Genomic DNA, 22,945 nt, shown 5'->3' with positions numbered 1-22,945 from the left:
GTAGCATGCATGTATGGTTAAAATTGTGTAACAAATTTGAAACATGAAGTGTACTTGGATTGTGCATCCTTATGAGTGGCGGTCGGGGACGAGCGATGGTCTTTTCCTACCAATCTATCCCTCTAGGAGCATGCGCGTAGTGCTTGGTTTTTGATGACTTCTAAATTTTTGCAATAAGTATGTGATTTCTTTTGACTAATATTGATTCCATGGATTATACGCACTTTTACCTTGAGAGTTGGTGCAAACTTCGCCGGTGCATCCAAACCCCGTGATACGATACACTCTATCACACATAAACCTCCTTATATCTTCCTCAAAACAGCCACCATACCTACTATTATGGCATTTTCATAGCCATTCCGAGATATATTGCCATGCAACATTCCACCGTTCCGTTTATCATCATGACATGCATTACTTTTGTCATATTGCCATTGCATGATCATGTAGTTGAAATCGTATTTGTGGCAAAGCCACCATGCATAATTTTTCATACATGTCACTCTTGATTCATTGCACCATCCCGGTACACCGCCGGAGGCATTTATATAGAGTCATATCTTGTTCTAGTTTCGAGTTGTAATTCATATGTTGTAATCAATAAAAGTGTGATGATCATCATTATTAGAGCATTGTCGCCAAAAAAAGAAAAATAGAAAGGCCAGAAAAAGGCCAAGAAAAAAAAGAAAAAAAAGAAAAAAAAGAAAAAGAAAAAAAGAAATGAAAAAGAAAATAAAAGAAAAAAAATAAAATAAATAAAAAGGGGCAATATTACTATCTCTTTTTCCACACTTGTGCTTCAAAGTAGCACCATGTCCTTCATATAGTGAGTCTCATATATTGTGCTTCAACGTAGCACCATGTTCTTCATATAAAGAGTCTCATATGTTGTGACTTTCATATACTAGTGGGAATTTTTCATTATAGAACTTGGCTTGTATATTCCTACGATGGGCTTCCCCAAATGCCCTAGGTCTTGGTGAGCAAGCAAGTTGGATGCACACCCATTAGTTTTCTTTTGTTGAGCTTTCATTCATTTATAGCTCTAGTGCATCCATTGCATGGCAATCCCTACTCCTCATGTTGACATCAATTGATGGGCATCTCCATAGCCCGTTGATTATCCTCGTCAATGTGAGACTTTATCCTTTTTTGTCTTCTCCACACAATCCCCATCATCATATTCTATTCCACCCATAGTGCTATATCCATGGCTCACGCTCATGTATTGCGTGAAAGTTGAAAAAGTTTGAGATTATTTAAGTATGAAACAATTGCTTGGCTTGTCATCGGGGGTGTAGAATTTGGGAACATTTTAGTGTGACGAAAATGAAGCATAGCCTAACTATATGATTTTGTAGGGATGAACTTTCTTTAGCCATGTTATTTTGAGAAGACATGATTGCTTTTATTAGTATGCTTGAAGTATTACTATTTATTTTATCAATATGAACTTTTATTTTGAATCATTTGGATCTGAACATTCATGCCACAATAAAGAAAATTACATTGAGAATTATGCTAGGTAGCATTCCACATCAAAAGTTCTGTTTTTATCATTTACCTACTCGAGGACGAGCAGGAATTAAGCTTGGCGATGCTTGATACGTCTCCAACGTATCTATAATTTTTGATTGTTCCATGCTATTATATTACCCCTTTTGGATGTTTATGGGCTTTATTTCACATATTTATATCATTTTTGGGACTAACCTACTAACCGGAGGCCCAACCCGTGTTGTTGTTTTTTGCCTATTTTAGTATTTCGAAGAAAAGGAATATCAAACAGAGTCCAAACGGAATGAAACCTTCGGGAGCGTGATTTTTGGAACGAACGTGATCCAGAGGACTTGGAGTGCAAGTCAAGAAGCGATCAAGGCGGCCAGGAGATAGGAGGGCGCGCCCACCCCCTCTGGGCGCGCCCCACTGTCTCGTGGGCCCCCCCCGGGCGGCCACCGACGTACTTCTTCCTCCTATATATACCCATGTACCCCGAAAACATCCAGGGAGCCAACGAAAAACAATGTCCACCACCTTAACCTTATGTATCCGCGAGATCCCATCTTGGAGCCTTCGCCGGCGCTCCGCCGGAGGGGGAATCGACCATGGAGGGCTTCTACATCAACACGATAGCCCCTCCGATGAGTTGTGAGTAGTTTACCACAGACCTTCGGGTCCATAGTTATTAGCTAGATGGCTTCTTCTCTCTTTTTGGATCTCAATACCATGTTCTCCCCCTCTCTTGTGGACATCTAATTGATGTAACTCTTTTTGCAGTGTGTTTGTCGAGATCCGATGAATTGTGGGTTTATGATCAAGTTTATCTATGAGAAATATTTGAATCTCCTCTGAATTCTTTTATGTATGATTGAGTTATCTTTGCAAGTCTCTTCGAATTATCAGTTTGGTTTGGCCTACTAGATTGATCTTTCTTGCTATGGGAGAAGTGCTCAGCTTTGGGTTCAGTCTTGCGGTGTCCTTACCTAGTGACAGCAGGGGTTGCAAGGCACGTTTTGTATTGTTGCCATCGAGGATAAAAAAATGGGGTTTATATCATATTGCTTGAGTTTATCCCTCTACATCATGTCATCTTTCTTAATGTGTTACTCTGTTCTTATGAACTTAATACTCTAGATGCATGCTGGATAGCGGTCGATGAGTGGAGTAATAGTAGTAGATGCAGGCAGGAGTCCGTCTACTTGTTGCGGATGTGATGCCTATATACATGATCATGCCTAGATAATCTCATAATTTTTCGCTTTTCTATCAATTGCTCGACAGTAATTTGTTCATCCACCGTAATACTTATGCTATGTTGAGAGAAGCCACTAGTGAAACCTATGGCCCCCGGGTCTATCTTTTGTGATATAAGCTTTCAATCTACTTTTATTTGCATCTTTACTTTTCGCATCTATATTATAAAATACCAAAAATATATTTATCTTATCATACTATCTCTACCAGATCTCACTTTGGCAAGTGGCCACGAAGGGATTGACAACCCCTTTATTACGTTGGTTGCGAGTTCTTTGTTTGTTTGTGTAGGTGCGTGCGACTTCTGAGGAGCCTCCTAATGGATTGATACCTTGGTTCTCAAAAACTGAGGGAAATACTTACGCTACTATTGCTGCATCACCCATTCCTCTTCAAAGAAAACCAACGCAAGCTCAAGACGTAGCAGTCCCCAGACTTGCCTGCCTGCAGCCTGCGGCGTGGCTCAAGTGGTGGCCTAGTACGGCCCATCTTCATCAACTCAAGCTCAAGACCCTCGCGAGGGGCCAAGCCTCGCAGGGCGGACGACGCAAGGCTTCCTCAGGAACGGCCTCACCAGGCCGACTCACGAGGAGGCGGAGAGATCAAGGCAAGGGTACCTCGCGAGGTGCTCATGACGCAAGCCATGACAATCGAGACCAGGCGGGCGCCAGGCGGGTGCCGGCCTACGTAGTGTCCTTGTTTCCTCTTTGGTGCAAAGGGGGAAAGCACGGGCATGGAGTACCAAGGCGTCAAGCAAAGGTTACCATTTCGGTGCAACGAGACCAAGACCATCAGAGCGGCAGGACGGAGGTCACCGTGGAGCCCAAGACAGCGTCATCGCCAGTGCCTTTGGCAGCCAAAGACCAACTTTAGTCAGGATAACTTGTACTAGATGTTCCCCTTCAAAATGGCCGTTGTTGGTGCCCTTCCCGCTTGATATTTGGGAAGAGGACCAGGGCCTCTATATATAGGGATAGCCACCACAGTAGAGGGTAACGAGAGTTCTCAGCAGATCCAGAGGCGATTGAACTCACCCAAGTAGGACACCGCACCAGCCCAAGCACACCTCTCGCGTGGCTGTTCTTCCTCTATACTGTTCATCATCATCCCCTGAGGCAATCCACCACACCACACACTAGACTAGGGTATTACACCACAACGGTGGCCCGAACCAGTATAAACCTTGTGTCCTCGTGTTGTTCATCATGTAGCTTATATTTGCAGCGAGGCGTTGGGACGTGGATCGGTAGGGGGAAGATCTTCGCCGCACCCCAGAGTTCGAACCTTAAGGGTTTTGCCGGAACCCGATATGCGACAGGCGTCCGCCGACAAAATAACTCCTTCGAAAGGAGAAAGAAAGGGGCCCATAGCAGGCGGCAGCCCAACAGGCACAATGGGATTAGGAGCGTGTGGGCATTCAACAGAGGGCAGCATAGGCAGAGTGCAGGAACACAACATGCTACTACATGTGATCTGTGTTGGGATTTCCTCAAAGAGGAGAGGATGATGTAGTACAGTAGAGATAAGTATTTCCCTTAGTTAAGAACCAAGGGTATCAATCCAGTAGGAGAACCACACAAGACCTCATGAACAACACCTACACACAAAAGAACAAATACTTGCACCGAACTCTATCAAGGGGGTTGTCAAACCCCTTGATAGTTAATTGCAAGGATCAAGTCTGATAATGGTAGATAGATAAAAACACAAAATAAAATAATGACTCAGCAGTGTATTTTGGATTTTAAAATATGATAAAGATAGACCCGGGGCCATAGTTTTCACTAGAGGCTTCTCTCTCGACCAAAAAGCATACGGTGGGAAAACAAAATACTGTTGGGCAATTGATAAAAAACACAAAATACTATTGGGAAGTTAATTGCAAGGATCAAGTCTGATAATGGTAGATAGATAAAAACACAAAATAAAATAACGATAAATAAATTTCAGCAGTGTATTTTGGATTTTAAAATATGATAAAGATAGACCCGGGGGCCATAGTTTTCACTAGAGGCTTCTCTCTCGACCAAAAAGCATACCGTGGGAAAACAAAATACTGTTGGGCAATTGATAAAAAAGTGCATAGTTATGAAGATATCCAAGGGAATGATCATGTATATAGGCATCATGTCTGAGACAAGTTGACCGACTCCTGCTAGTATCTACTACTGTTACTCCACACATCCACCGCTTTTCAGCATGCATCTAGAGTATTATTTTCATAAAGAACGGAGTAACACCTTAAGCAAGATAACATGATGTAGGCAAAGTAAACTCAAGCATATGAATAAAGCCCATCATTTTATCCTTGATGGCAACAATACAAATATGTGTCTTGTCCCTTTCCATCACTCGGATATAGATCACCGTAAGATTGAACCCATTACAAAGCACATCTCCCATTGTAAGATAAATCAATCTAGTTGGCCAAACCAAACGGATAGATCTGAGAGAAATACAAAGCTATAATAGTCATTGATACGTCTCCAACGTATCTATAATTTTTTATTGTTCCATGCTATTATAGTATCAATCTTGGATGTTTTATATGCATTTACAAGCAATCATATATATATATATATATATATATATATATATATATATATATATCATTTTTGGGACTAACCTATTAACTTAGTGCCCACTGCGAGTTGATGTTTCTTGCCTATTTTTGGGACTTACCTATTAACTTTAGTCAGGATAACTTGTACTAGATGTTCCCCTTCAAAATGGCCATTGTTGGCGCCCTTCCCGCTCGATATATGGGAAGAGGGCCAGGGCCTCTGTATATAGGGATAGCCACCACAGTAGAGGGCAAGGAGAGTTCTCAGCAGATCCAGAGGCGATTGAACTCACCCAAGTAGGACATCGCACCAGCCCAAGAACACCTCTCGTGAGGCTGTTCTTCCTTTGTACTATTCATCATCAGCCCCTAGGTAATCCACCACACCACACATTGGATTAGGGTATTACACCACAACGGTGGCCCGAACCAGTATAAACCTTGTGCCCTCGTGTTGTTCATCGTGTAGCTTAGATTCGCAGCGAGGCGTTGGGACATGGATCGGTAGGGGGAAGATCTTCGTGCGCACCCCAGAGTTCGAACCTTAAGGGTTTTGCCAGAACCCGATATCCGACATTTGGCGCGCCAGGTAGGGGTGCACCGGAATCCTTCTTCCGCTGTTCCACGTTGGATCATTCGTCGCATCCATGGCTGACGCTCGCCGAGCTCATGCCGAGCGTCGGGCTGCTCTTATCGCCCGCGTCGCCCAGACGGTTCCCATCGCTGGGCCTCCCGATTGTTCTCCGTCGCCTGCCGCCAACGCCGCCATAGGCCCGGTGGGGAACGAGAAGCACGCATCATTGCTGCACCGCTCGGTGCAGCGGGAAGGCCGCATCGCCACTCCGTCGCTGACTCCAGCTGGTTCATCGTCTCACGCCTGTCGCACTCCCACGGACGTGCATGCCGCGTTGCTCCTGGCACGTGAGCTCCTGCACTACCGCCCCGTCGAGGACCTCTATGAGGAGTGGCTCACTCGCATCACCGAGCTCGTCAGCGCCGCAGGGGGCTCCCCTACGCCGTCCCCCTCACTTCCTCGCCCTCCGTCCTGCGTGGGTGATGCAGCTCAAGGGGTGCCTCCGCCACCTCCTCCCCAAGAAGGCGCCCTGGCTCCAAGGCGCACGGCCCCAGGACGAGACCCACCGCGTCCAGCGCCCGCGCGACAAGAAAGGAGCTGCCAAGAAATTCCTCGTCCCCAAGAAGGTGCTCGCGTGCTCCCTGCTCCAGCACGTTGAGACCGCATCGCTGCACCAGCACGTCAAGACCCCGCGCTGCCCCAGGCGGCTACACGCGGGAATCCCCAGGAGCAAGCCCCGCGCCTGCAGAGAGCATGAGTGGCCACCGCAGGCTGCCGCGCCTTTACCACCGAGCTACGCAGTGTCGCCTGGCCGGGCAAGTTCTAGCTGGATCTGCCTCCTTGCTACTACGACACTGCCGACCCCACGGAGTTCCTATAGCTCTACGAGCCGGGCATCGAGGCGGCCAACTGAGACGAGAAGGTCATGGCGAATTCGTTTCCCATGGCGCTCAAAGACGGTGCTCGCACCTGGCTCCTGAACCTGCCTCCCGGCACAATCTCCTCTTGGGATGAGATGCGCACCCACTTCATCGCCAACTTCCATGGCACTCGGGACCGTCCTCCAGTCGTGGGTGACCTGCGCCGCATCAAGCAGCAACCTGGAGAAACCCTGCAGAAGTACATCCAGCGCTTCAACAACGCTCGCCTCAAGATTCCCAAGGTGACTGAGGAGGCCATCATCTCAGCGTTCTCTGATGGCGTTCGCGACATCAAGATGAAGGAGGAACTGACAATCCACGAGGATCTGTGCACATCTCTGGAGCTGTTCAACCTGGCGACCAAGTGCGCAAGGGCTAAGGGGGGGCGACTCTCCCTTCTCGAGCTCCTAGCTACTGACCCTGAAGAGAAGAAAGCCAAGGCCAAGGACGTGAAGCGCAAAGGAGCAGTCGTGCTCCCAGCAGAGCCAGACACGAAGCGCGGCAGGGACCAGCCGGAGTCGTCCAAGGGTAGCCGGTACTGGGTATACCACAACCTCCACACCCACAACACCAACGAATGCCAAGAGCTCAGGGCCGTGCGAGAAGGACGTATCGGTCGATGCCCCGAGCGCAACGATCGGGGCTATGACCGAGGAGGAAGAAGAGGTGGAGGACGACGGGACGACCGAGGCCCTCGCCAAGGGTGGCATGACCGACCTCGCGAGGACTGCTAGCAGACCAGCCTCGCGAGGGGGCTTGGAGGGATCAGCCTCGCGAGAACTGCTAGCAGGACCAGCCTCGCGAGGGGGCTTGGAGGCATCAACCTCGTGAGGATCTCCCGCAGGGCAACACATGCCTTCCTCCTCTGCCACCACCGCCAAGAAGGAATGACGACCATCATCAGGACGAGGGGGCTGGGGGCTTCCAGGAACCACGTGCTATCGCTTGCATCTTGGGCGGTGCCTAGGCCCCAGCCTCTCAGCGCATCTTCAAGCAGTTTGCTCGCGAGGTGAACGCAGTCCTTCCCAAGCTCAAGGCCACACGCCCTCTCAGGTGGTCCATGTGCGCCATCACGTTCATCTCAGCGGATCAGCTCAAGTGTGCGGCTACAGCCGGCGTCCTCCCAATGCTTTGTTCCCCAGTCATTAGTAATGTGCAAGTTACCAGGACCCTCATCGATGGCGGCGCAGGACTCAACGTTCTGTCCATCGAGACCTTCAACAATCTCCAAGTGCCATATGATCAGCTTTAGCCAACCAAGCCTTTCTCAGGAGTCACTGACGGCTCCACCACCCCGATAGGGCAGGTCCGCCTCCCTGTCACCTTTGGACAGTGCAAGAACTACCGTACCGAGCTCATCGACTTCGACGTTGCCCACATTCGCCTGCCATACAATGCCATCCTCGGGTATCCAGCACTGGCCAAGTTCATGGCAGTGACTCACCATGGGTACAATGTCCTCAAGATGCCGGGAACCGGCGGAGTCATCACAGTCCCCTGCAAAGAGAAGGATGCGGTGTGCTCTCTCGAGCGTGCCTTCCAAGCTGCATCAGTTGAGGACCCAGACAGCAAGAGTGGGAACCTTCCCGAGGCAGTTCTTAAGAAGAAGAAGACATCACGCAGCTCAAGGGCTCAGGAGGCAGGCATCTCCGGAGGCACCACGCCAGGGTCTGCGCCAGTCCAAGGGGCGCCTCCCTCCATCGCATAGGAAGGTGCGCCCGGCGCCCTCCTCGTGCAAGGCTCGGGGGCTCTCTCCTGGAGGGCCTTAGACTTTGCCAAGATCACGAGGGAGGCGCTCGGGCACCACTTGGGGGCGTGCTTCACAACACGTTTCCCTCAGGAAGGCATGAGGCAAGGAGGGCCCAACCCTCAGGAATTCATCACCAAGGTCACTCAGGAGCTGCAGGAATCGGGAGTCATGCACGGCGATCGCCGCCTACCCGGCGTAGCTCCCCATCCAGGCAAGGATGGCGGGCTGCACGTCTTCATCGACTACCCAAGGCTCAACCGAGCCACGTCTCAGGAGCGTTTCTGGCCTTCGCGCGTGGGATGTTGCAAGGGTCCACCACACAGCTATGTTTGCATGCCTTTCGGCCTGCCGAACGCGGCTGCTACTCACCAGTGCCTGATGCAGAGCATTCTGGAGGCTCAGGAGGTCAGGCACCGCGCCTTCCTGGCGGAGATGGAGATGGACCTTGGGGAGCTGCCTGGACCACCAGAGCCTCCCGAGGCTCAGGCTCCTATGGCTCATGAGGATCGGCTTCTTCACCATGTGTCCTCAGCTACTCCAACACCTGCTCTACAATGATATCAGGTGACATCTTTCAAGTTTCATTTCAGCTGGGAGCGCCCTCAGGGCTGCATTATTCCCAGGTCGCGTGGGTCCGTCCCTGCGGCATGTATCCGTTTTACTTATGTCTTTAGTTTACCTTGTTGGGGGCGCCCCTCAGGCTGCATCATCCCCAAGCCGCTCGGGCCTGACCCAGTGGCATGTATCCCTTCCTGCATCTATCTAAGTTGGTTTGCCTTCATGCTTAACCTGCCTGTGATAATCGCCTGCTCGATTGACATCTGCCCTTGGAGTCGCTCGCACTGGCACGACGCTTGCGCATGGGCCTGTCCCTGCAACATCGACAAATCTGAGTGGTCGAGCTCTGGCCGTGGCAGCCCCGCAAAGTGCTACCTCACCAGTCCCTCACTACCCTCATCACTCTCTCGAAGCAACCAATGGCTGGCCGGTAATCGTAATGGCAGTCCTTGCTTCCCTCCTGTTGGTTTACAGGGTTCACCTAAGGAATAACGTGGGGGTGTCGCGAGCTCTCTCTCTCTCTTACCCGTGCGATCCACACGCGCATTAAAAGGGGGGCTCCTCAGCATGGCAACTCAGGAGCTCTTACTAGCTCTCCAGCCTCACCCCCTGGCCTTGTCCACGACATTGCGACCTGGCATACCAGCGGCGGCTGAGCTTGCTCGAGGGCCGGGACCTGAGGATGTAGAGCATGAAGGAGAGTGCGGGGAAGGGAGGAGAAGCTCACAAAGGCCTGACCCAGCGACATCCCAGCTGCCGACACGCAGGTCCGGTACCTCGGGAAGGAACGGCTCCATGCTCTCGAGATAAGTCACGCTCCTGGAATAGCTAATCGATACGATACCAAACCCTCACTTAATGCGGCTCTATGACGGTGATGTTGCCTTCCTTTCTCGCCCAGCGGTGGCTGCTTGAGCACTAAAGGGGACCTCCAGAGCATCGCACCTCAGGGGCTCTTACTGGACCTTGGGCCACTCACCTCGTGGCCTTGACCACGGCATCGCGACCTGGCATACCAGCGACGGCCGAAGCCTACCTGGGGACCGGGACCTATCAGCGTAGAGCACCAGGTCGTTGTGAGGTTAGAAAGGGGGAACCAAGTTGGAAAAGGACAAGCATCTTGCACCACTTCACGATAAGGATAATATCCACAAAAGACACAACAGATGCTTTACATGCCCCCACGGGGTACTTCCTTGGTTCCTCGCAGGAAATAAAAGACGCAAATCCTAAGGAGCCCTGACTACATGTGCCTCCATGGCCGATGCCATCATCAACAGTGGGCCTGCAAGCGCCGGCGCCAACCCCATCCAGATCAGCCGCACCAGCGGCCTGAGGCGGCTGTCTTGCTCCGAGCACGGTGCGAGCTCGGGGGCTCGTAGCTGTCGTCGCTTGTCTCTGGAGTCACGAAAAGCTCGGGAGAGTCCCTAAACTCCCTAGCATCGCTGCTGCTGCTGGAGGAGCTGCTGGGGAAGCGGGTGGCAGGCCTAGCCCTCGCCACGTCGATGCCCTGGCCGCCTCCTCCGGGGCAGCACTCCAACCGACATCCTTCCGCGTCGAAGACCTTGAAGAGCATCAAGGAGGCGCCATCGTATTCGAAATGAATCACGAAGGCGCCCCCTGTTCGGCAGACCCGCACGATCTCGCCCCAGCCCCGGGTCATGTAGACCTTGCCCAGAGCGACGACCTCAACCTCCCCTCCGGTCGTGGGTGTACTACAGTCGGTGTGCTGCAGCGAGAGCTCAAGAGGCCCCCTCGGTGGCATCTCGAAGGCAAAGGAAGGAGCAAGGCGTATCCAGGAGCTTGGGGGCATGGCGGCGTGAAGTACGACCTCGCGAGTGGAGTCCGCGGCATGGACTCCAGGAGCGACGACGCGAACCGCCGTGACTCATCGCCGTCGCCTACGGCGCGGGCGGCACTGCTCGGCGTCCTCTTCTCCAGGGCCCTCAGCCTGGGCGTACAAAGGCAGCGGAAACCCAGGGGGTGGCCGCTCGTACCAAGGCCTTGACGTCTCCGGCCGAGCAGCCTCGTCACGGCGGCCGGGGACCGGCCGCTTCATCGGCGGGAGCGGGTCGGCCCCTCTCGGGGGGCCTTTCCTTTCTCTTCCGCTGAGAACCGGTAGATCGGTGCCATTGGCGACAAAATGGAGGAGGAGCGAGGAAGAAGGAGCGAACGGAGCATGAAGAGATGGACTGTGTGGCTCACGCCTCCCCGTACTTATAGTCCAGAGGAGGCCAACCGTCGGCCTCCATGATCGCAGGTAATCATAACTCTTTGTGCATGCAGCAAGGACTCGTCAAATCGGGTAGTTGCGGAGGCAGCATGGGGAAGTGGATACGCCCATGCCCAATCAACCGCAACGCGCCAACCAAGGCCGCAGGCTGTTGGGGCCCGCGGTGCTCCCCACTTGCCCTTTCGCTTCGCTGCTAAGCCAAGTCTGAAGACACCTTGGGCCCGGGGGATACTGTCGGCGTTCTGGGAACGGTGGTCCAAGACTTGCCTGCCTGCGGCCTGCGGCGTGGCTCAAGTGGTGGCCCAGTACATCCCATCTTCATCAACTCAAAGCTCAAGACCCTCGCGAGGGGCCAAGCCTCGCGGGGCGGACGATGCAAGGCTTCCTCAGGAACGGCCTCACCAGGCCGGCTCGCAAGGAGACCGAGAGATCAAGGCAGGGGTACCTCGCGAGGTGCTCATGATGCAAGCCATGACGATCGAGACCAGGCGTGCGCCAGGCGGGCGCCGGCCTGCGCAATGTCCTTGTTTCCTCTTTGGTGCAAAGGGGGCAAGCGCATGCGCGGAGTACCGAGGCGTCAAGCAAAGGTTACCATTTCGGTGCAACGAGACCAAGACCAGCAGAGAGGCAGGACGGAGGTCACCGTGGAGCCCAAGACGGTGTCATCGCCAGTGCCTTTGGCAGCCAAAGACCAACATTAGTCAGGATAACTTGTACTAGATGTTCCCCTTCAAAATGGCCGTTGTTGGCGCCCTTCCCGCTCGATATTTGGGAAGAGGACTAGGGCCTCTATATATAGGGATAACCACCATAGTAGAGGGCAAGGAGAGTTCTCAGCAGATCCAGAGGCGATTGAACTCACCCAAGTAGGACACCGCACCAGCCCAAGAACACCTCTCGCGAGGATGTTCTTCCTCTGTACTGTTCATCATCAGCCCCTGAGGCAATCCACCACACCACACACTGGATTAGGTTATTACACCACAATGGTGGCCGAACCAGTATAAACCTTGTGTCCCTCATGTTTTTCATCGTGTAGCTTAGATTCGCAGCGAGGCATTGGGACATGGATCGGTAGGGGGAAGATCTTCGCGCGCGCCCTAGAGTTTGAACCTTAAGGGTTTTGCCGGAACCCTATATCCGACAAGTGTCCGCTGACAAAATAACTCCTTCGAAAGGAGAAAGAAAGGGGCACATCGCAGGCTGCAGCCCAACAGGCACAATGGGCTTAGGAGTGTGTCGGCATTCAACAGAGGGCACTATAGGTAGAGTGCAAGAACACAACATGCTACTACATGTGATCTGTGTCGGGATTTCCTCGAAGAGGAGAGGATGATGTAGTACAGTAGAGATAAGTATTTCCCTTAGTTAAGAACCAAGGGTATCAATCCAATAGGAGAACCATACAAGACCTCGTGAACATCACCTACACACAAAAGAACAAATACTTGCACCCAACGCGATCAAGGGGGTTGTCAATCTCCTCGAAAGTTAATTGCAAGGATCAAGTCTGATAATGGTAGATAGATAAAAACACAAAATAAAATAACGATAAATAAATTTTTTGCTGGACATAGGAGACCCTGGAAGCTGCGAGAGAGGACCAGAAGATAGAGCAGTATCCCATAAGGCACCAGGGCGCGCCCTAGTGGCTCGTGGGGCCCACATGGCTCTATTTGACCTAACTCTGCCTCTATAAATTGTCTAAAATCAGGAAACCAACAAAGATCCACCCAAAATACTTTTTTGCTGCCGCAAGTTCCTGTTCTCGCGAGATCCCATGTGGGGGCCTTTTCCGGCATTGTCGGAGGGGAATCAATCACAGAGGGGCTCTGCATCAACCTTGCTGCTCTTCCAATGATGTGTGAGTAGTTTACTACACACCTGCGGGTCCATAGTTAGTATCTAGGTGGCTCTCTCTCTCTCTCTCTTTGATCTTAAATATAATGTTCTCCTCAATGTTCTTAGAGTTCTATTCAATGTAATGAGTTTTTGCGGTGTGTTTGTTAGGATTCGATGAATTGTGAGTTTATGATAAGATTATCCATGAATATTATTTGAGTTTTCTCTAAACACTTTTATGCATGATTATTATAGCTTTGCATTTCTCTCCGATCTATTGATTTAGTCTGGCCAACTAGATTGATTTTTCTTGCAATGTTAGAGGTGCTTTGTGATGGGTTCAATCTTGCGGTGCTCAATCTCAATGATAGAAAGGGACATGAAACATATTTGTATCGTTTCCATTAAAGATAAAAATATGGGGTTAATTCATGCTTGAGTTTACTTTGTCTACATCATGTCATCTTGCTTAAGGCGTTACTCTGTTCTTTATGAACTTAATACTCTAGATGCATGCTGGATAGCGGACAATGTGTAGAGTAATAGTACTAGATGCAGAATCATATCGGTCTACTTGTCTCGGACGTGATGCCTATATACATGACCGTTGCCTTGGATATCGTCATGATTATTTGCTTTTCTATCAATTGCCAAACAGTAATTTGTTTACCCACCGTATGCTATTTTCAAGAGAGAAGCCTCTAGTGAAAACTATGGCCCCTAGGTCTACTTTTATCATATATTAAAATCCTAAAAATACATTGCTGTAATTTTACTTTATTTTACTTTCTTATTTGTGTTCTATCTATCTATCAATCACTACACAATTTAATCTTGCAAGTAACCCCCAAGGGATTGACAACCCCTTGTTCGCGTTGGGTGCACATATTTGCTATTTTGTGTGTAGGTGCTGCTAATGAGGTGTTGCGTGGTTCTCCTACTGGATTGATAATATTGTTTCTTAACTCAGGGAAAACTTATCTCTACTATACTACATAATCCCTCCTCTTAGAGGAAGTCCCAACGCAGCTCACAAGTAGCAGGAAGAATGTCTGGCGTCGTTACCGAGGAGATATTATCAAAATCTATCAAGTACCATTGCATTGATATGTCTCCTTCGTATCTATAATTTTTATTGAGTATTGGAGTGGCTAGAGTGAACACTCGAGTAAGATGGTTGTTGCATATGGGAGTAACGGGGACTTAGTACTTAATGCTATGGTTGGGTTTTACCTTAATGATCTTTGGTAGATGTGGATGCTTGCTAGAGTTCCAATCATAAGTGCATATGATCCAAGTACGGAAAGTATGTTAGGTCATTCCTCTCCCTCATATAATATCGCAATAATGATTACCGGTCTAGTTATCGATTTCCTATGGACAAATCTTTCTCTTGTGTTAAAGAAGCTTTCTACTAAACAACTAACTTATATTATCTTGCAAATTACTCATAGTTTTATTCTCACTAAGTACATCTAGTTTTATTCTTGCAAACCTATCCTATCACCTACAAAATAGTTTCATACTTGTTCTAGGTAAAATGGACGTTAAGTGTGAGTTGAGTTCTATCGGTGGTCGATAGAACTTCAAGGGAATATAAAGCCTGCCATTAGCTCCCCGTTGGGTTTGGCACTCTTATTTATCAAAAAAGCTACAATTGATCCCCTATACTTGTGGGTTATCAAGACCTTTTTCTGGCGCCATTGCCGGGGATCAATAGCATGGGGTGAATTTTCTCATGTGTGCTTGTTTTCTTTATCACTAAGTAGTTTCTATTTTTTCTATCCTTAGTTATGGGTATGAAACATAAAATACCAAAAAATTAGTTGTACCTGCTAAACCAATGGTTGAGGAACCACCCAAAATCTATCATACTTATGAAGCTTTCTGCTGGGATCATCTTCGATCCCTTTGTGCTCATGTTGAAAACCCAACTATCTTAGTTGAGGGAAAATCATTAAATGAGCATGCTTATTTTGTGCGATGCCGCTTATCTCAAAAAGGGAAACTCTTATGGAATCATATTAATAATTTGCATTGCTATGGTTGGAATTTATGCAAAATACATGGTCTTGTTAATTGTTCTGAAGACCCTAAAAGGCACCTTCCTTTCTAATGTGAGTTTAAGGATAATGGAATCTTGTCTTCTTATGATAAAGGTGTTTATGATTACTATGATATTGGACAAACTAAATAATTTGTTTCTTTTAAGGTTGCCTATGAAATTGCTTCTTTGATTGAAAAGTATGATATTACTCTTTACAAATTTTCTTGTTTAATGAATTTTTCAGAATTTTCTACAGTGTCGTATTTTTTCAAAAAATTTGGAGTTAGGGAAGTATGATTACTCTTGCATTCTTTACAGACTATTCTGTTTAGACAGATTGTTGTTACGTTTGCATTGTTTGCATATGTTTGCTTGTCTAATGATTCTATTTGAGGATATGGGTATTAAATATGCAGAGGCATTTAGTGTGCAATCTCAAATTATAATTTTATGATTTTCTAGAGTAGAGAATGATAAGTTTTTGCATGGATTTATACTAACTTATCTCATGAGTTCTTGTTGAGTTTTGTGTGCATGAAGTTTTCAAGATTCCGAGAAAGTATGATATGAGAGGAATTAAGGAGACACAAGAGCTCAAGCTTGGGGATTCCCAAGGCATCCCTATTTAATATTTCAAGAAGTCTAAAGCATCTAAGCTTGGGATGCCCTGGTTGGCATCCCACCTTTCTTCTTCAACAAAGATCGGTTAGTATCGGTTGAGCCTACGTTTTTGCTTCTTCACATGATATGTGCTATCCTTGAAATGTCATTTTATTTTATTTTGCTTGATATTTGAATAAAGTACTTAAGATCTTAAATTTTATTTCTGAGAAGGAGTCTTCACATAGTTACATAATCATTTGACTACTCATTGATCTTCACTTATATCTTTGGAGTAGTTTGTCATTTAGTCTAGTGCTTCACCTGTATATTTTTAGAGCACGGCGGTAGTTTTATTTTGAAGAAATTAATGAAGTCTCATGCTTCACTTATATTATTTTGAGAGTCTCTAAACAGCATGGTAATTTGCTTAGGTTATGAATTTAGTCCTAATATGATGGGCATCCAAGAGGGATATAATAAAAACTTTCATATAAAGTGCATTGAATACTATGAGAAGTTTGATTCCTTATGATTGTTTTGAGATATGAAGATGGTGATATTAGAGTCATGCTAGTGAGTAATTGTGAATTTGAGAAATTCTTGTGTTAAACTTTGTGATTCCCGTAGCATGCATGTATGGTGAATCGTTATGTGATGAAGTTGGAGCATGAGATATTTTTTGATTATCTTCCTTATGAGTGGCGGTCGGGGACGAGTGATTGTCTTTTCCTACCAATCTATCCCCATAGGAGCATGCGCATAGTACTTTGTTTTGATGGCTAGTAGATTTTTGCAATAAGTATGTGAGTTTTTATGACTAATATTGAGTCCATGGATTATACGCACTCTCACCCTTCCATCATTGCTAGCCTCTCTTGTGCCGTGAAACTTTTGCCGGTACCATACACCCACCATATGCCTTCCTTAAAACAGCCACCATACCTACCTATTATGGCATTTCCATAGCCATTCTGAGATATATTGCCATGCAACTTTGCACCGTTCCATTTTATTATGACACACATCATCATTGTCATATTGCTTTGCATGATCATCTAGTTGACATCATATTTGTGGCAAAGGCGCCGTTCATAGATCTTTCATACATGTCACTCTTGATTCATTGCACATCCCGGTACACCTCCGTAGGCATTCATATAGAGTCATATTTCGTTCTAAGTATCGAGTTGTAAAGTAAATAAAAGTGTGATGACCTTCATTATTAGAGCATTGTCCCATGTGAGAAAAAAGAGCAAAGGCCAAAAAAAGAAGGCCCAACAAAAAAACAAAAAAATGAGAGAAAAGAGAGAAGGGGCAATGCAACTATCCTTTTACCACACTTGTGCTTCAAAGTAGCACCATGATCTGCATGATAGAGAGTCTCCTATGTTGTCACTTTCATATACTAGTGGGAATTTTTCATTATAGAACTTGGCTTGTATATTAGAACGATGGGCTTCCTCAAATTGCCCTAGGTCTTTGTGAGCAAGCGAGTTGGATGCACACCCACTTAGTTTCTTTTTTGAGCTTTCATACACTTATAGCTCTAGTGCATCTGTTGCATGGCAATCCCTACTCACTCACAGTGATATCTATTGATGGGCATCTCCATAGCCTGTTGATACGCTTGGTTGATGTGAGACTATCTCCTTCTTTTTGTCTTCTCCACAACCACCTTCTATTCCACCTATAGTGTTATGTCCATGGCTCACGCTCATGTATTGCGTGGAAGTTGAAAAGGTTTGAGAATATCAAAAGTATGAAACAATTGTTTGGCTTGTCATCGGGGTTGAGCATGAGTTGAATATTTTGTGTGATGAAGATGGAGCATAGCCAGACTATATGTTTTATAGGGATAACTTTCTTTGGCCATGTTATTTTGAGAAGACATGATTGCTTCATTAGTATGCTTGAAGTATTATTGTTTTATGTCAATATTAAACTTTTGTTTTGAATCATACGGATCTGAACATTCATGCCACAATAAAGAAATTTACATGGATAAATATGTTAGGTAGCATTCCATATCAAATTTTTTGTTTTTATCATTTACCTACTCGAGGATGAGCATGAATTAAGCTCGTGGATGCTTGATACGTCTCCAAAGTATCTATAATTTTTTATTGTTCCATGCTATTATATTATCTATCTTGGATGTTTATATGCATTTATATGCTGTTTTATATGATCTTTGGGACTAACCTATTAACCTAGAGCCCAGTGCCAGTTTCTATTTTTTTTTTCTTGTTTTTGAGTTTTGCAGAAAAGGAATATCAAACAGAGTACAAATAAGCTGAAAAGTTATGGAGAATATTTTTGTAAAATATTAAAAATACTGGAACAAAAGGATATCGGAGAAGAGTCCTGAGGCCAACAAAAGGGTGGAAGGCGCCCACCCCCCTAGGGCGCACCCTCCATCCTTGTCGTTGCCTCGTGGGCCCCCTGACTTGTTCCCGATGCCAACACCTCTTATAAATCCCAAAAACCCCAGAAAAGAACCTAGATCAGGAGTTCTGCCACCGCAAGCCTCTGTAGCCATGAAAAACCAATCGGGACCCTGTTCCAGCACCCTACCGGAGGGGGAAATCATCACCAGTGGCCATCTTCATCATCTCGGTGCTCTCCATGACGGGGCGGGAGTAGTTCACCCTCGGGGCTGAGGGTATGTACCAGTAGTTATGTGTTTGATCTCTCTTCTCTTTCTCTCTCTCTCTCTCTCTCGTGTTCTTGATTTGGCACGATCTTGATGTACCACGAGCTTTGCTATTATAGTTGGATCTTATGTTGTTTCTCCCGATCTACCTTCTTGTAATGGATTGAGTTTTCCCTTCAAAGTTATCTTATCGGATTGAGTCTTTAAGGATTTGAGAACACTTGATGCATGTCTTGCATGTGCTTATCTGTGGTGACAATGGGATATTCACGTGATCTAGTTCATGTATGTTTTGCTTATCAACTTGCGGGTTATGTGACCTTGTGAACTTATGCATAGGGGTTGGCACATGTTTTCGTCTTGACTCTCCGGTAGAAACTTTGGGGCACTCTTTGAAGTTTTTTGTGTTGGTTTGAATAGATGAATATGAGAATGTGTGATGCATATCGTATAATCATACCCGCTGATACTTGTGGTGACATTGGAGTATCTAGGTGAAGGGTTTTGGTTGATGTGTGTCTTAAGGTGTTATCACTACAAAAAAATACACTTTCATGATGATACATGTTTGTCACAGTAGGTCATGTTTTCTGTCATGCATGTACATCCATGACGATTTTATGACAGAATCAAGATAGTCATACCTGTGCTGAAGTAGAAGTGTTCCATGACATTACCAAAATTATCATCACGGAAGTGTCCACTTCCATGACGATAAATCGCGTGTCATAGAAGTGCTTTCGTCAAGCGTGACTGACACGTGGCATCCACAGTAACGGGTTGCCGTTAAGCTATGGGTCCGGTTTTGGATTCGATAACCCGTTAACAGCCCGGACCAATGGGGATTTTCCATGTGTAAAATTCTCATTGCCCGAAGGAAACACGTGCCAGCTCATCAGTGGGTTAGATAGGCGCCTATGATATGTCGACATGTGCGACGACCCACCACTGGCCCATTTAGCTTACAAAGGCCAGCCCGTTTGACTTGGTCAAAAGTTAGCGGGCTGGCCCATGAAAATCTTGTTAACGGTCTCTTCACAAATAGCCCATTTTATGGCCCGGTAACTCACGACCCATTAGGGCCTACTCGAAATCGGCCCAACAACATCATGTGGGCCGTTGAATATAACACCAGCCCGTTTCACTTTCGGCCCATGTATGGCCCATGATGTCTCGGCCCATATGAGGCTTTTTGTATCTTTACGCCCTTTAGTGGCCCACGGTGACTCTAGCCCATAATGAACAGTAAATTTCTTTGTACCCATTAACGGCCCATGATTCACATGGGCCGTTTCCAGCCCGTGTTAGCTTTCGGTCTACTGATGGCCCATACATTCTTGGGCTCCTTTCCGGCCCTCGATTACTTCCAGCCGGTTACTGGCATGTTCCCCTAATGGGCCAAATTCGGCCCGTGGCAAGAATCGGCCCGTTTGTGGCTATTAACCCGTTGCACTGTTTCCAGCCCGTCCTATATTCTGGCCCATTAACGACCTCGTTGTGCCCGTGACAGAATTAAGCCTTTGCTATCCTCCGGCCTGTTAACGGCCCGTTACCGTGCTGGGCCGATACCAATTACGCCCGTTTACGGCCCATGTAGACCCATTTATCCGACGGCCCGAGGCCACCGACTCTACGTCCTGTTGGAGGCCCATTTATCCGACGACCCGTAGGAGGCCCATGGATCGTATGGCCTGTAGCAGGGTCAAGGTTACCACGGTCCGTATATGGCCCATGGTTGTTGCGGCCACTAGCAAACTAGGGAAAAAGAAGACTAGGAAATAAATAAGCCCGAAACTAACACTGGGCTATTAAGGCGATTGCACAGGTTACATCCACTGGGCATCAAAGATCGCCACCAGTGCAAATATAGGGAACACCCTACACTATACAAAAATGACTTGTTGTTTTCTTCAGTCAGTGGCTGCACGTTGAGAACAAATTTTGTATCGCAACAAAACGAATTACAACCATAAAACAAAAGGAAGGTTGGCATAATAGTTAATAGTCTGGCAGATAAATGCACCACCAGAAGTTCAGAAGCTCAGTTCATTTGACCTGACTATTACATATTCATGTTTTATTGTCTGATGGAGCACCATAACCTTTGCCTTCATTTCTCCTAGGCTCCTGAACAACTTAGAATATGTTTGATAGTCTGGTTTCAAAACCACGCATATCTTGACAATGTCGAACAATGTCTGTCCTTGTTTCACAAAGGGTCTCTGTTAGGGAATGGACTTGTGTATGGAGCGTAGATATAACATTGTTTTGAGCTTGAATATCTTGATCATGAGGTAGTTTGGACGAGATTGCCTTAACAACCAACCCAGTATTATGCAGGAACGTGCTTTTGGCACTGCTAGTGGAAAGGTACTGAACCACTACAGCAAGAGGTGACATTGCGGTTATAGTTGCCTCGTCACCTTCAGAAGGTGGCGGTTCCACCATTTTTCTATAGCTTGCTGAAAAGTTGAGTTTTTACATTAGTAGTACCAGAACAGAAGATATTAAGTAGGCAGCAAAACCAAACAAAATAGCTTTGGTCTATATACAGAACTTATTCTCGTGAACCCATGTAAAATATTAGTTGTATTTTTCTGCAAAGTCCATAATAAAACTAGGTTCCAAACATATGACCATGTACCATTGCTAATGTATTGTCTATTTCTTCACATTGTATTGACAGCTAAGGATAAAGAGACAAAGTTTATAATACGCTAAGCATAGTACGACATCATTCATATCACAAAACAACTGAGAACAGACAAACAGGCAATTGTAACATTTTGTGGGCAAGTCCAGCACGAAACTAGATTACAGATCAAGATCAAAGGAACATCACTCCTATCTTTTAAACCTTGTAAGGTGCAATGATACGCTAAGACAATCGTGTATAAAATTGAAAAGAGTAATAGACATTGGCCTGCAAACCATGCAGTTCAATGCACAAGTCAGAGTAAGTAGTAGTTAAAAGGAACGAGGATTAAGGATTTACAACATCGGCTTTGACTGGTGTAGTCATGCCCTTTGTCTTGCTGGTGTGACAGTCCTTGAATATTTCCAGAACATTTGGTTCAGGTACTTTTTGGTCCTTGCGGGCTTTCCTCTGCATTTGGAAAAAGTCAATATAGATCTGATAATATGGTACAGTGGAAAGAGTGAAACAACAACTAATTACAAGAGCCTCGCAGTGTGCAATATAGCTACGATATCCTATCGTCTGTTGGAATTTCACTTTCGTATGGTTGGCCTTGTTCTTTGAACAGTTCACCTACAAGAAGACAAATTTGTGAGGCACATGTGTAAATAGGACTTCAACATGTACATATATATAATGTACCTGATGCTTTGGATCAGACCAGTGTTTAACAAGGCCTCTCCAGTCTTCATCTGATATATTTTCCACTAGAGATGTTTGGGCAAGTTCACTGTTAGCCTTGCCTTCAAAGTGAGATTTCCTCAAGTTATATCGATACTGTCATAGAGCAGACTTGAAAACATGGGTGCAATTTTGTCTGGTTGCATCATCTTGGCTATCCAACTTGAACCTCATTTGTTGAAAATTATGGGAGTCTCATTATCAGCAACCTAGAAAGTATGGGACAGAGCAAGACAATGCTACTAGTTTCCATACATAACCATACTTATAGATAAATGGTAGAGGAAGATGTTGAACTGGGTTTCATCTTTGCCATTCCTGTACTGAATCCATGTTGGGAGAATACGTACATGACACCTAACGACAACCGCTACCTCTGATACTAACTTGGCTGACTCTGTAGCATCACGTGGCCTTTTTAAACCTACATCAAAATGTATCTCCATTCTTCCTCCTCCAGGATTAGTTAACCTATCGAGCATTATCCCTGATGTTTGTTTCCTCTTGCGCCTAGGTGCTAGTCCAACAACGAACATAGGAAGTGTTAGTGTACATCAAACTATGAGACTACATATAAAGCAGCATGCAACTATAACTTGACTCCAGCAACTACCTTCTTGCTATTGAAGCTCACAAAGTTCATCCGATCTTGCCAACTCATCTTGTGTCAAGAGTGCTTGTGTCAGGTGTCAAGGGAGCTTGGGAACGTGCTGCTAGCTGAGTTGACAAACGAGTAACTCGTGCAGCTGATGGTACTGTGGAAGGTGTTGCAACAACTAGGGCTGTCTCTGCTTATTTGGTGACAGCTATTGGTTTCTGCTTGGCTTGTTCTACAGCTCATATAGCATGGGATACCCTATTCGTACAATTTTCCGCTAGACTTTGACCTTCTATTGCACCATCAGTACCAGCAGAATCTGCAGGATTACACTACTTCCGTTTCCGTGTGTCCTTAGTACTAACACCATCCCCTGTTATTTTCTGTTCCTTCCTCTTTCTCTATGCCATCTTAAGTCAAGCCAACAAGAAAAAGGAATAACAATTTTGTTCTTCAAAACAAATTGAT

Source organism: Triticum aestivum, chromosome 2B (genome assembly GCF_018294505.1).
Source record: "Triticum aestivum cultivar Chinese Spring chromosome 2B, IWGSC CS RefSeq v2.1, whole genome shotgun sequence".
Classification (NCBI taxonomy): Eukaryota; Viridiplantae; Streptophyta; class Magnoliopsida; order Poales; family Poaceae; genus Triticum; species Triticum aestivum.
The sequence above is the reverse complement of the archived record's forward strand: the minus strand, read 5'-3'. Positions refer to the sequence as shown.